The sequence below is a fragment of the Malus domestica genome, chromosome 12 (genome assembly GCF_042453785.1).
Source record: "Malus domestica chromosome 12, GDT2T_hap1".
In the NCBI taxonomy this organism is placed as follows: domain Eukaryota; kingdom Viridiplantae; phylum Streptophyta; class Magnoliopsida; order Rosales; family Rosaceae; genus Malus; species Malus domestica.
In genome coordinates this window covers 7,246,216-7,255,583 of record NC_091672.1, presented here as the reverse complement: position 1 = coordinate 7,255,583, position 9,368 = coordinate 7,246,216, and the positions used below count along the sequence as shown (strand labels likewise).

General features: G+C 32.2%; 1 long non-coding RNA gene across 1 annotated transcript; it reads left to right on the top strand.

Annotated features, from left to right (window-relative positions):
• Positions 1–4,483: 4,483 nt before the first annotated feature.
• LOC114820188 (uncharacterized) lies at positions 4,484–6,425 on the top strand. The gene is made up of 4 exons (XR_003767594.2): positions 4,484–4,624; positions 4,720–4,872; positions 5,276–5,357; positions 6,211–6,425. It is a non-coding gene; the product is annotated as an uncharacterized lncRNA (long non-coding RNA).
• Positions 6,426–9,368: the final 2,943 nt, after the last annotated feature.

The window sequence follows — 9,368 nt, the reverse complement described above, 5'->3', positions numbered from 1 at the left end:
CTATTGGTGCTAAAATAGGAAGCATAACTAGGCTAGGACAACCATTCACTTGGTTCATTTGATATATAATTATTGTTGATATGGTAACGATATTCAATCGGTGATGAAATTATACAAGGGTTTGTAGCTATTTACCCTACAATTCAGTTGCCAAAGTTTAAACATACCGCTATCTCCTTTGATCTCTTTTATATCAATATAAGAGTTTATGGGTTCTTCCATTCGTGATTTAAAAGTTATATTTACCGCTTAGAATTAAATTTGTATGCGATGATAACATCCTGACAAGCTACCCTTCCTCTTAATCTGAGGTGCGAAGAGAAGCATCTCTTTTTTATGGCTTCCACTTATCGATCCCGGCCCATAAAAGTGACTAACTAGGGCCCTATTGATGAATGAAAGAAAGGGTTTATGAGCCCTAATCATCCTTCAAGAAGTAGTGGGGGTGGGGAGAAAAATGCGAAGGGGAGGAAGTTGGAAATGTAGACAAAGAAGAAGATGAAGAGAGTTCAAACTCTTTTTTTTAGTTCCGAGGATGAGGAGGATCCAACAAGCTTACCTCTTGGTAGTGTTTTTTTTTATAGTCCTTTGCTCTTTACAAACCCCTTATTCGTTCATTCACTCGCTTGGATTTAGTCTCGTTCGGTTATTCATTTATTCATAGGTAGTTGGTTAGATAGTCGCGGTTGGGTTATTCACTTGGAGTTGCTTGGTAACTTCTTGGCCTTATTCTGCCTTTTCATGTGGCATACTAATTAATACATGTGAATTTGATCTTGGTTTCAGTCTTGGTTAGAGTTCAAATTCTCCGTTGAAGGGAAAAAAAGAGTTTAAGGAAGTCATCTAACAATCAATTAGGATTTTAAACAGTGCATATAAGTTCTAAGTGCTCAAACAACCATTTGAGTTTTAAGGAATTTGTTAAGACTAAGAGGGAAGTATTATTTCTCACAAGAAACAAAAGATTGTTCATGCACTCCTTAATATCCATCGTTTCTCCTATATATTACTGTTATATCTCAAACACAAAATTAAAAATTAAAAACAAAATAATTATCAAACACATCATAATATTTTCAAAGCAGATATTGACCATAAAATTGAAGTTTTGAGCATGCATGACTAAGCGCCTCCAAAGAAAGTGATGATATGGGGAGCAACAAAACATAGAAAGCAGAAATATTAGACCTGGCATTCGTGTAGTGTTTTCCGTGTTCATGTCGTACCCGATATCTTAACGGGTCATGTCGTGTAACACCCGTTAAAATAAACGGGTAAAATGACCCGACCCGAAATCGACCCGATAATATTAACAGGTAATATGACCCGACCCATTACCCGTTAAGGAAAATATATTTTAAACCAATAAATAATCAAATGAAAAATATAATACTAAATAAGTATATACATACCATATTGTCACATCCAAAACATAAAAACACATTTTTCTTTTAAGTATATTTTCATTTACCTAAAGTCTTTAATAGTTTTTTAATTAATGTAGAAGTGTAAAAAAAAATATAGAAAAAATACATAAACGCTTGTAATGACAAGTTTTACAACTTTCATGGAGAGCTTAACTTCGAAATTCGCCACTATAATCATATAAATCAGATATCAAAATTTAACCGTTGATTGTTGTTTACATTTACGCTTCATTGTTCTCATCAAATTTTGTTTTTCAGATTTTCTTTATTGAAAACTTGATCTATTAGAGGATGCAGGAAGATGAACGGTTTGGATTGTTGATATTATATTCAGAGTTTTACGCTTAGTGAAAATTGCTTGATGTTTATAAAGTTTCTACAAATTATATGACATCTACTCATATTTCAGTTAACCGTAAATATCGAAACGTGATATCAAAGATCTGAACCGTTCATCTTCTTACATCTACCAAATGATCATGTTTTCAAAAAAGAAAATTTAAAAAATGAAATTCAGTAAGAAGAATAAAGCGTAAATGGCAATCGACGGTTAAATATAAATTTAAGGTTTATGAATTATAGTGTTGGATTTCGAAGTTGACCCCTTCATGAAAGTTGTAAAGTTTGTCACTATGAGTGATTGTATTTTATTTTTTTTTTGACATTTTTTACACTTCTACAATAATTATTATTAATTTTATTAACTTTGTCCTCAAATAAAAAAACATTATTCACGAAGGTTTGGAGGATTTTAAAAATCTAAACGATAATGCAAGTATAACCATTATCTATTCGTGGAGGAATAATGATGAATCACGAGTGTTTATATATTCTTTCACATTTTTCATATGTGTATGTATGTCTTCTTAGTTCTTGCCTATACAAATACTATATTAGTTTATTTTAATTTTGGACAACAACATGTTAAGTAAAATTTATCCTAGTAATGATAATAAGGAAATCTCATAATAAAAATAAATAATGACAAAAACTTTTTTTTTTAACTTATATAGAATAATAATACAAAACTATATATTTAATATAGAATATATTGTATATATTAATATGGCTATTGTATTTTATAATAAATCTTTTAGTAATTAAACTAAAATGATCAAATAAAATTTTTCTTAACGGGTTACCCACGTGTTACCCGCATGTATACCCGTTAATAACAGGTTCTTAACGGGTTATCGTGTTGACCCGAAACCAGTTATTTTCATGTCGTTTTCGTGTCGTGTCAGAAACTGTTGGGTCCAAGAAATATGTCAGTAGAATATGTGACTATAGTTGTCCTCAACAACCATCCAAACCAACAGCGAAATAGCAACCTCAACAACCCTACGATACTAATGTGGACTTTTTTAACCGACTTGGAAAGCTCTGTATCATATTCCTAGCATTCCAATTTTCCAACTATTCCTTTTCCAATTCCTTTTTTTCTTTCCAATATCATTGCAACTCACTAATGATTGAAATCCAAGATGTTGTACAATAAGCATGAATTAGCATGTCAAACCCCATGTTTGGCACCATATGTTTTTGTTAGATATTTCTGAAATTATAAGAACAATGACAAGATATTAGGATAACGAATGTAACAAACTAAATTATAATAAATCAATTAAAAATGAACTTTTCTGTAAAATATATAAGACATTGCTTTTGCGGATGACAAATGAGTCTTCTTACTCTCAGTAAACAGAAATGTTCAAGCAATAATATGGTTTGCTCTAATAGAACGTGCGCATTGTGAAAGCAAAGACATCCTTAATGTAGTGATTAGTGTTCCTCTAAAATCGCATATTATAGTCAATAGAGAGATACACCAAATCACTATTAAATCAAAATGTTGTCCCACCAAAGCATGTATTATGTCTTACTTAGAGTATCTCGTTACCATAATTCTTGTCAATCAATATAAATCACTCTGAGAATCAAATAAATTGAAGATTAGGTTACTTTTGACTTTCAAGTCATTAAAATGAGTCTAACAGTTTTTTTTTTTTTTTTTGGAACAAAAAATGAGTCTTACAGTTTTGTGTTTGATGATGATAATTTATTTTTAAAAAGTACAGAGATTGCTATTTGTAGTGTTGTTAATCGCACATCATTTCAAAAACAAATTTGACTTTAACGTTTATGTTATTGAGAATGACTTTAATTTTGAATTCGGTCTATTTTATGACCCTTTAGGCCACATTTTTTGTGTGAATTTCTCGTGTTTGGTGGGTGAGTCACGACTCATGACCCAAAACAAAAAACAAAAAAACAAAAAAACACAAAAATCCAATTACAAGGTTCATGTTTGGTGAACTTAATAATAGCGGGATTAGACTCATTAAGTTGGGCAATGATGTAATATAAGAAAGGGGTATTTAATTAGAAAGAAAAGTTAGAAAAAGGGTTATATGGAGCTAGAAATAATTTCAAATATTATCACGCACAGCTCAACATTTCAAGAAGTTCAAGCAGCTGACACGATTGCTCAAAGCTCCCCTACTCATAGTATGAAAAAGTTAGAAGTATTCAAAATAGGGATTAATTACCAAATTCATCTTTAATATAATCTCAACTGAAAATCAACTCAAGCAAGTAAGGAATCCCTCTCTCAAGATACTTCCACCATTATCCCAAGATATTATATCCTAATTAATATCATGGAAATATTCTTTCTTCATTCATCAGACGGATGACACACCTTGGCCAATAGGATGCCACCATGTGTAGGGCCACTACCTAACACTAAGGCTGGCAACCTCCTCCTAATAAATACCTCTATGTCCACCAAATTTTGGTAGGCTTTTTGCTACACATGCAAGCCCTAAACACTCACTGTCACAGCCCGTCCTGAAATAAATTATCGATGACATGAATTGACTATTTTACCTTTGGATGTGAGCGTTGTGGTGTGTTATGCATGTAAATGGTGGTCCAAACTTGCATTTTTCCCAAATTTTTGGAACAAATTGGAAATTAGTTTTTGTGGTTTTGGTTGGTGACCCACGTGGACCACTCACACACACACAAACCCTTCCTCTCTTTTCTCTCTCGTGCTCTCTCTTCCTTGGACTCACTCTCTCTCCTTCCCTCACGTATGGGCCAACAACAACACTAATGGAAAGTTGCAGATCGAGGGTTTAAAGGACACCATCGTGTTCCTGAGGTTCATACGAGTTGAATGGTACCATTTTTAGGTAAGAACTCCTTCGAAAACCCTAGTTTCTCTCGAACTCCGATTTAGGTACTATTCATGCAAAAGTAAAATCTCATATTTTTTGGGGATTTCAAGCATATAGGTAGCTTAAGGAGGTCCTTGTGAGGCTAGGAGTGGTTCGTTGGAAGATTTTGGACATCAGAATAGCGAGAACAACGAGTTTTAAGTTTGGCTGGATTATCGGGGATTTTTCCGGCGAGATTCCGTGGGATTTAGGTCCTAAAACTGGTAAGGGTTTATTCTACTTGTCCTAAGCTTCATTTTGATATATAATTCATGAAATTTGACTGAGAAATGGACGAGAAATGAAGGTTTAAACATCTTCCTAGTTTCCGGCGCCGGCGACGGTGGCCGGAGTCCTAAGGTTAGGGATGACGGAATATTCCTAACGGCGTCGATTAATTTTAACGGTTTCCGTTACTTTTAACGGAATATTCCTAACAACGTCACTATTACCGTCAGTGTGCCTGGCACGTGCCCGCGCGTGGGTGGTCAGAAAATTATTCTAAAAATATAGGGATGTTCGTGGAGTTGTGTAGATCACGTTGGTATATTCAAACATCCCATTTAAGCATTGTATGAGAAGTTATTAGCTAGTTTTGTCTATGTGCTTTAAATGACGTTTTTATAGTTATTTCGCATATAGAGAAGACTTATCCTGAGGACGAGCATGGTCAAGGGCAACTCAGGGGCTACGACCCTTCGACATACCAGTGAGTGAGCTTTTGGTTTTCAGTATATACTTATATACTTGATATTTTCCTAGAAAATGCATTTAAATGAAAGTATGCCTTGAATATCATGCATATAGATTTATATTTTGTATATGATATAGTATATGATGCATAATATATAATTGTGGTGATGTGGACACTCAGGTAAGTACCAGGTAAGTTATGTTTAGTTATGTGAATCATCGATGATGTGATATGTAATTGAGAAACATTGAGCTCATAAACCTGCACCTACGGTAATTATTATTTAGTTAGAGATATGGCACATGCTTGTATCACATCTTGCACCATATGCTCATATTGGATCCAATTTAGGTGCACAGTCTTATCGTACAGACCATCAAGGTGGTTCCAACTCGTAGGTGACTAACGACTTATCGCCTAGCTATCATGAGAGAGTAGTATTGAGCATAATTATATTATACCCAGTCTTGTCGTACAGACCTTTTCATTGGTTCCGACTTGTGTGCAGTGTAGTGCCGTATAGGTCATATTAGTGACTCTGGCTAGATTGACTATTGGGCTATGAATTCAGCCGTACAAACTTCTACAGGGGTTCCGGCTAATATGTTATTTTCCTTGAATTTATTCTCACATGAATTACCTATTTTGTTATATCTTGGCATGACATACTTATGATTATGAATATGTGGAGCATGATTTGAATTGAGATAATTACATATACATTTATGCATATGTCTATATTCTATTTCTGGGAAAATTATACATGTTTTACGGCGAGGGGTTAGAACCTTTGAGAAATGATATGGTTTTGTAAAACATTTGTTTTTGCCCACTCATGTCTTCTGTTTTGCACCCCTCCCGGTTTTAGGTAAGCTTGCAGTTGGTGGGGTACGAGGATCTTGGCGGTTCTGACATATTAAAATAATTGTAGGACATCTTATGGTACTATATGACTAGTACTTGTCCTACTGGACTGCACCTAGACTTCCTACGCTCTAATTAGGTGTACTGACACTTGTATTTCACTTTTAGCACTTCTGGCTTATGAATGCACTTTAGTAACTTTCGATTTTTATTTATTCATATATTTCTTGATCTTGGTCGCCCTCATGTGACTGTCAACATGCCTTGATCTTGGTCGGGGTGTGTCACTCACTCTTTTCAGAGATATTAACTTAAGCATCAAAGACCCATTGGCCAACCCCCCACCTCGTGGGCATCTGAAGCTTTGGTCTTTGATCAAATGTGTTAATTATTTTGTACGTACAAATTCGTCAAGACTGAAGACGACATATTTTTGCTAATATAGGTTTGATTCAAGAACGAGGAGAAAATGTTTAAAGATGGAAAATCGTGTTCATATAATAAGAGGCAAGTCACTTAGTACTACGGTCTAGTAGTATTCATTTTCACATATAAGTGAGAGGTCTTAGGTTCAATTCTCGCCAAAGGAGAATTTGAACCACAATATTGCTAGCACGTTATGAGACTAAGCGGACCCCCTGTCCCTTAGTGTAGATAATATTATTTGGTCAAAAATAAATAAATAAATAAGCAAGTTTCATTGTTATAGCTTACGTTCATGTTTCTTATTGAATATGGAACATGCATTGATGTTATCTCCTAGTTCATTTGGGAATTTAACTTTCTGTATCATCTAGAAATATAAAGGTGGTTTGTACCCTTACATTATGTTTGGAAGAAGAAATTTAAGATTACTAAAGAATTTTAAAATGACGGAAATTGAAATGAAGGGATTTTATTTTCTAGAATTTGTGAATTTTGTTGTTTGGTTAACTAAAAAGAACAATGGAATTGAAAAAGGAATTTGTTAATTTTAAACTCTCAGTCATAGAAATTGAGAAATGACACCTATTTACATGGAATTTAAACTTGGAAATTGGAGGCCCCAAATTCCAACTTTTTTTTCCACGCGGAAATTCTAAATTTCTTTGTTATAAATTCAAACAAGGGAATTGGTGCATGTCAATTTATAAATTCTGACTTTTATCCAAATTCCAAGTTTATTTCTCTCATCCAAACATAGTGTTAGTTTCTCAGTTCTCATATATCAATCAACAATATTCTTAGTTGAATATATAGTTATTCTTTAGATAGAATCTAGCTGAATACGTAGTTAAAATCACTCTAATTTTGAATTTCAAAAAAAAAAAAAATCACTCTAATTTTTCAACCCATTAAATTGAACAAATCAAATAAAAAACAAATAAAAAAAGGGGGTAAAAAGTGAAAAAGAAAATGGTGTACATAAATCAATCTCTAGAATAACAAGTTTTTTGGGAAGGTTTTTTACCGAGACCCACATTATAGTGTGTAATGCATGGCATGTTGTATTCTTGTCTTTTGGAAGTTTTGTATTTAGTTAGGAGTGTTGATCATGTAGTTTATGCTCGATGATGATAATCAGACCACGTGCCTTTAAGTAGGCAACTTTAGGTTCTGATATTCAGGTATCATATATACTCTCCTTATGTTTAACAAACAACTTATGAAGAAAGTTAGGGTTTTACAATAAAACTAATTTGACACTATAGGAAGCTGACCAACTTACTTATAAATCTATGCATGATCTTTCCTCCCATCGTTGTGGAATTCATTCTCAACAACTTATTCGATAAAAAGTTAACGAAGGATTATATATGCGATACTCATGGTGATGGTAAGTGGTAGCATATTGGAACAAAAATAAAAAGGAAAAAAATGAGGGGAGACTTTGGATGAGATTCTTAATGAATATTCTTTTATTGAAACCTTGTTGATTTTTTATTTTTGATCGAAGTCCTTGAAATTAATGTGATAATTTATTTTTATGTACATTACTATATTTTTTAAATTAAAAATAAAAAAAAATTAGTTATTTATATAAATGAGATTTTAAATAAAAAAAACCATAATTTGTGGGATTAAAAATATTAAAATATAAATATACTATTGTGTGTGTGTGTGTGTGTGTGTGTATAAACATGGGTACATTCATCAAAATTAAGCAAAAAAATTATTGTATCAAAATATGGGTACATTCTTCAAAATCACAAAAAATAGAAAAAGATATTAGGCTTAATAACATTAGTAAATTTCTTCGATTAAACTTGACATGGATACATTTTAAAATCAAAGGAAAAAGAATGCACCCATATAAGTTTAAAAATGGATTAGAAAACAATTGAATAGATTTTATATAAAAAAAAATGGTACATTTTACATATAACAAATTGGTATATTTAAGAATGAGTACATTTTAAGATTAAAAAGTTTTACATGAATTGGTACATATAATTAGCATGAGTACATTTAGCAAAATAAAAAGTACAAATACAAAAAAATATATGGGTACAAATACAAAATAAACTTTTAAAAATATGGGCACAAAAAGAAATTAATATATGGGTACAAATTAAAATTGAAAAGAAAATTGGTACAAATTAAAAATTGGTACAAACTAAAACTAAAAATATATGATAAAAAATTTAGTTATAAATATAAATATACTAATTGTAACATTTTTAACATTAAATGAATATATTTAGAAATAAAAAATTATTTTATTATTAAAATAATTAATGATGTTGTTAATACCCAAGAACCTTGATAAAAAATTTGAAAAGAAATAGGATTTTAAACAATGGAGTAGTAAAAGAAAGGTTGAGAATCTAATTTCTCCAAAAATGAGTTTACGCGCGACGTTTATGTGTCGAATATCTTTTCACACAGCAGTTGCACTACTTTGTCATGTCTATTTGCATGAAACTATATTGTCAAATTGTCACATCTTACCATCTACTACTACACCAAATATTTCACCATTTCACATGCATTCTCATCTAATATTCAGAATGCAACAAGCATATTATTGGCTTACCAGAAGCACACAGACGTGCATGCATTCTGGTGATCTAATCCACATGATTTCTGATCTAAATTATTCTACATCCTTATCAAGTTATTAGATTCCATCTTCCCCTTTGAGGTCATAACGTTTAACCCTATTCACATTTCTAACAAATC